General features: G+C 37.3%; 1 pseudogene; it reads right to left on the reverse strand.

Moving 5' to 3' along the window:
• Positions 1–704: 704 nt before the first annotated feature.
• LOC122641737 lies at positions 705–6,223 on the reverse strand (annotated as a pseudogene).
• Between the last annotated feature and the right edge of the window lie 245 nt (positions 6,224–6,468).

Raw genomic sequence — 6,468 nt, forward strand, 5'->3', positions numbered from 1 at the left:
AGATGGAATAGGAATGATTGGACTGGGCATTGGTTTGTCATACCAAACCCTACTAGGGTTCCTATAGGGCACCATGGACGACCATGGATAACCCTAAAATGAAAATAGGGTGCCCATGCCAGATTAGGGTACCCTAGGGCAACCCTAGGGTTCCCTAGGGACAACCCTGGAGTTCCCTAAATTAGGGATCTCGAAACATACTTTTTATTGGTTTACCAAGATGAACCGCCATGATCCCATGGACCGTAGTTTGACCTACATGTTGTCCATCAGGAATATGGTTTTTAAGGTAGATTCTCTGGATTTCTTCACTATATGTATAACCTCCCTCATGTGAGGTGGCAAAAAATAAATCCATTAGGTTAGGAATGCTATCATTTTCCATTTCCATGTTAGTTCCATTAGGGTGCTTGAGCCAAGTCTTCCTTGCATACCTTGTAAATGAATAGACAGTTCTCATTTCAAAAGACATATCTGATGAAAATTCTTACTAACAGGCAAAAAAGAGATATCCATGTTAGAGTCTAATAAATATTAATACAGTCCTCAATGTTTGTATACATATGTAACAACACAAACAATGACAACATAGGAGTCCCTAAAAAAAAGCAAAGGAAAAATAAGGGAAAATAATCTACATGTCAATGCATAAATAAATAATGGAAGGTAAGGAACTAAATTCCTTCTGTTCTGATGATAAAAAAATCCTTGTCGAGTATCTATTAAACTTGATCTCTTCTATTTCTAATCGAAAAAATCTTGGATTCACTGCAATGGTGTGAATGAGGCTGCTCATTTATACCGCCGCTTTGTTTCTCCATAAATGACCACCCCAATGACAGTCAAAGAATATCCAGCAATTCCAACAAAAGTTACAGGATTTTGAAACAGGAGTATTGAGATAACAACAGCCACGGCCCCTTTCGCATTTCCTAGCACCTGAACAAAATAATGTCAGAGAGAGAGAGAGAGATGGCGTTTTGTTTATTGTTCTATAACCACTTCTGTTTATAAGTTAATTGGGAAACAAATATCATTATATCTCTTTCTATCCAATTATTAGTTGCACAAGACCAGGTATAGTTCACATCTGGGAAAAAAAAAAGGGGCATTTAAAGTGTTTAATTGTTGATTAATTTCCTATAATTAGGCTTAATGATTCATGTCATGTTTTGCAACATGCACACACAAAAAGCAGAAAATAGAGTTGCTTCTCCTATTTCACCAAAAAAAGGGTGAGGGTATGAGGAAAGAAGAAGAACCATTTCTTTAATTAGGGAGTTCATAACAATCTTCATATAATGGGACAGTGTTCTTTCAGTAAGGCAGCATGATTTTTCAACAGATTTATGTGCCTCACTGAGACCAAATATTTGTTTCACAGTTCAAAAAGTCCTCCATAACAATTTTAAACCCTTCCCTATATCTAATCTGAAATGAGTCCAAAAGCCAAAACTATAGAACTATTAAGAATTGTAATTAACTTCTATTTGGCAGTTATTAGTGAGTTAGAGATTAGTAATTAATGATGAACGCTAGTTGATGGACTAAGATTAGCTGGTGAACCAGAAGTATATCCACAAATATGCCAGAAAACTAAGGAGAACTCAGACCAATTATCCATGAAGATGCTCTCTCAATGAACCATAAACATTAACTTCAGTGCAAATCAAACAATTCTCGACCCATCGACAACAATATATGGAACAAAAAAGAGAATAGTCAAAGATATCACACCTGGAGTGTCAGTGCACTTGTATGCTTAGTCACCAAGAAATTGGTCAAGTTCGCTGAGTACGCCAGCACAGAATTCACCAAAACAAGTAGCCACATTGACCAGTGTTCTCTCCCAAGTGAAATAATGACTTTAACACATTGGGCTCCATGATAATTGTGGTAGGCAATAAAACTAGAACAGCAACTGGGGACATATACAGCAGCAAATTCATCGAATTCAACTTCTCCCTGTGATAACAACGGAGAATTAGTTATAACAGCTGAATATAACAAAGCATATACAGACACTGGCATGTCAGTAAAAAAGGGCATACCCAGTGCACAAGGCTCCTGCCACTGCAGGGTCTGGGGAGGGTCATAAAAATAAGAAGTAATGAACTCTATGAAAGGAGGAGATCTACACTCTATAACAAGAGGCGTGTCGCAGGCATAAATAATGAATAATTTTCTTCTCTTCCACCCTCCCCCATCCCCACCCCGGGCCTCATGTAATGAATGAGTGTATTCAAAGAATGATATGATTTACAGAACGTAGGGGAGAGAGAGAGCGAGAGAGAGAGAGAGAGAGAGATAAATATTAAAGCATTAAATTTTCTGGAGTAGAAGAATGGGTGGAATGGGGCTATGGATGAAAATTGTGAACTGACATGATGCTAGACCTATCAGATGAAGACTGTTTACATTTCACCAGCAAAGACTAGAAATCTAAAGAAGGGCACTTGACGAAATTCACCACATCCCATATAGATATAAAATCCTTCTATGCATCATGTAGTCAGATTTTGGATTTATTTGGTATTTCGAGACACCACCTTTTTCACTAACGAATTTGATATTAGGTTGGAGGGTAGACACTTTAAATGGTCATGCCAAAAAAGTTGTGGGATATTCTCCCAACTGCCATTTGCAGTGCTTATTGAAGAAAAGAAATTGAAAAAACCTCTGAAAGCATATCTCAAGCTTATGGCGTGACAAAGGAATGATCTTTTATTGTAATCTATCTCAGCAACAATCTTCCCTGTTTTCTGATTGAGTCAATATTCATTTTGGTGATGAACCGGACAGACAGGTAATCACTCTCTCTCTCTCTGCTCTTTTAGCAGACCATGTATTTTTGACAATTTTACAATGCCACACACTCTTGGTGTGCAAAGAATTTTCAAGATTATAATAACTTAATTTTTCCAAAATATCTTCTCCATGATTTCCTATTGACAACCAAAAACCATTTACCCAGTTGGACATTGTGAAGATTTTTCTTGTAAGAATACTGATCAGATCATGATATTCGTGAGTACTAACTTCTAAACATGTACGCAACTTGTTAATGTAGCTTATATTGAAAAAGAGAGGGGTTGCAATGACGGGGATCTATCTAGTTTTACCAAACTTAAGGATAATTTTTTGGCTCTACATGAAGTGGTAGATGAACATTATGCACCAACGAAGCACCTTCTAATTCCTAAATAGTACCACCATGACTGAAACAATTCAATGAACACATTAATGCTGGGCAACACAGTATCATCCTTCTACATCCTAGGTATCCACAGGATTGAATCTTCTTTTTTTTTTCTTGGAGGCAACCATTGAAATTTTAAACGATAAGTCAATAACTTCAAGGAACGTTCACTTGGTACCTTCTGGATCTGTTATGGACTATCTTTATATATATATTTATGAAGTAAAAAAGGTCAGAGCATGGTTTTCACATGAATAGAATTATGTATCGCATATAGTGGTTTTTATGGTACAGAAGTACAGAAGCTAGCAACAAGAAAATTAAATCAAGGTCATACCAGAAGAACTTCTTTCTTCTTTTGTTTTTTTACTTCTGCAATTTCAACATAAAGAGCAAGTATTTGGCATCTGACTTTGGTATGGAGAGAATTTAAGTTCTATGGATGGGCTAAAGTTTTTTGAGACCCAATCTTCTACAACCAGAGGTCAACCTATCACGACTCCACAGGTATCTAGTTAACTTTCCTAAGCCAATTAAATAGCTCATAGTAAAATAAGAAACTAAGAAAACCCCACCATATTTTCATGTGACTTATGATTCATGAGACAAACAAGGGGGGGGGGGGGGGCAGCATATAAAGCATGTTTTTGTAAGTACAGATAAAAAGAAACAGGAAAAATCAGAAGAGGAAGAAAATGTACAGTTAAAAAATTATCAGAACAACCAAGCTTAATAATTTTAAGACTCAAAAGGAAAACAACATGCAATTTCCTGACTAGAAGAAAGGGATTGTGAAAGTCGGACTCATGCATAAACAGTTGTTCAACTGAGATGTCATAAACAACAAACAATTCAAGAGAGAGTGAAGAATGCTCTTAGATGATAGTTCAGATATTAAGTTCAACGGAAAAGGCCTCTGGAAAGGCAATGGCATATTCCCAAAAAGAAATATTAACTAAGTAATTCTGATCAAATATCCAGAAGAAAAAGTAGAAACTGGAAGTAATAAAGCATTTACCCTTCAGATGAAAGTAGGATACCCTGAAGAACAGACTTGAAGGCTCTTGCTGCAGTGGCACTTATGCACATAATAAAACCAAACAAGTGAAAACCAGGCTCACCCTGCCAAAAAAAACAAAGAGAGGACTTTAACTTCATAGCCTTCATTAGGTAACTCCATCAAAAAACCAAAGCGTGCATGAAGAAAACATCAGACAAACTACTCATTCAAGGATTAAAGAACAAATACAGAAACTAATACAGGGAATTTCAATGCTCTTGTTGATTTACCAATCCACCTAACCACAGATCCAAATTTTAAAACGACCATCTCCTTCTTCAAAACAACTTTCTTTAGAAGTTTGGCCCATTGAAGAACTTCTAATAATGATTTTGCTTCTAACATAGCAAAAAGCTGTCTAGAGAAAAATCATGTCTTGTTCTATCAAGAAAAATCAAAATCTTCAGCTAAAAGATCCAGGATCAATCATATATATTTCTTAGAACAAATTAAAAGCCTTCAAAACTATATAATAGGCTCTTAGTTTTTCTGTTTTCATTTATTCCTTACTTTCTATCAACAGTCTTAATCGAACCTGGGCAGACCCGGTTCAGGTTTGGAGCCCACCCATGAGGCAGCCGATTGGACCAGTTGGTTTGGCCACATTAGGAGGTGGCCTTCCCCCTTTGGGTCTCTTCCCTCTCTATGTTTCCTTTTTAGAGTGGGACATTGTGAGGAGGTGGGGACTGATTATATATATACATAGTCAAGTCACTCCAAAATCTAATTCTTGCAACACTGAGTTCTCTCTCTCACTCTCAATCTTGTTCACCAAGTCACTAGTGTGTTCTTAGTGGGATTCCATCTGTTCCCAAGGATTTGTGGTGTGGAATTCTCCGTGGAGAAGCTTTCCAAGATACCTAGAGATTGATGAAGATTGTTCGAGTTTGTAAAACTTGTAACCAAATCTGTACAAGATGCTTCCGCTGCGTTTCCATCTTCGTTCAGGTAACACCCTAACGGGTGGTAATTTGTTTACAATCAGAATCACCTCATTCATTTAAAAACAAAAAAAAAAAAAAAAAAAAACAACAACAACAACAACAGAATCACCTCTAATCTCAATGTTCCAAAAAAAACAAAAGAAGATTCTTTTATATGAACCCCAACAGACAATTAACAGGCCTATAATATATAAATTCATGATATCAAAGTCAGCAATTATCAGTTTCTGCCTTCCTAAATTATCAGAAATAACTCCACACACCAGCATTCCAGATCTGTAAATGGATATTATCCAAAAGGACATTGCATAATTAACCTTCAAAATCAAGCAAACAGTAACAGCAGCAATGACAAGAAAGAAGAATCACAATGAGCTGTCACCAAACAAATTGAAAGCACTAATCCACAAACAAATACCAAATCTCATCTATCTTCCAAGTAATTGGGAGGGCATCCAACAGAAACAAACGTACCCCACTGGCAATCACCACACCAGTGACCCAGTGACGACCGGTACGAGCGCAGCATACGTAACCCAAGCTTCCCTCTTAAATGTTATCAGATACGCAAACACAGCGGTGAAAAAAGGCGTAGTAGCACCAACCGCCTGATTAAACGAGACGGGAAGATACCTGAGCGAGATGTTGCCACCAACAACAGACCCACAAAAGACAACGCCCAAAGTAACGATTTTCATAAACTGGCTCCTTGATCTGATCCACTGAAGAGGAACAATTTTTAAAAAACCGATGCATATGTAACTGAGCAGGGCACATGCGGACATATGACACATTGTGAGGAAGATAGGGTAACTGAAGCCATAATTGGAGAGTAAGTACTTGTTGAGAAGAAGAACACCAATGTTGGATGAATACCAGAGAACAATCAAAGAAGATATGAAAAAGGTTTGCTTTTCAGTTGACATTTTTGGTGGGTTTGTTGCAAAGGAAGCTTAGAATTGGATTTCCAAGACGAGATTCGCATTGAAGCTCTAATGGAAAATAAGGAATTTTTGCTCCTCGATTCTAAGTCTGATTATTCTTCAGGAGATCTTTGTTAGTAGTTCTAATTTTTTTATTTTTTTTCCCGTGTGTCTAGAAAACGTATGTGTACGAGGAGGAAGAACAACTGTCTGCTTCCTTATTTGGTCTTCCACGACCCGTAAATGGACGATTTGTTTGGATTTGTTACGTATTTGGGTGGATCCTGATAAACCCAAAATCATAGGTCGCCACGTGTCCCCGACTCAAGGAGGTGGACCAAG

Source organism: Telopea speciosissima, chromosome 10 (assembly GCF_018873765.1).
Source record: "Telopea speciosissima isolate NSW1024214 ecotype Mountain lineage chromosome 10, Tspe_v1, whole genome shotgun sequence".
In the NCBI taxonomy this organism is placed as follows: domain Eukaryota; kingdom Viridiplantae; phylum Streptophyta; class Magnoliopsida; order Proteales; family Proteaceae; genus Telopea; species Telopea speciosissima.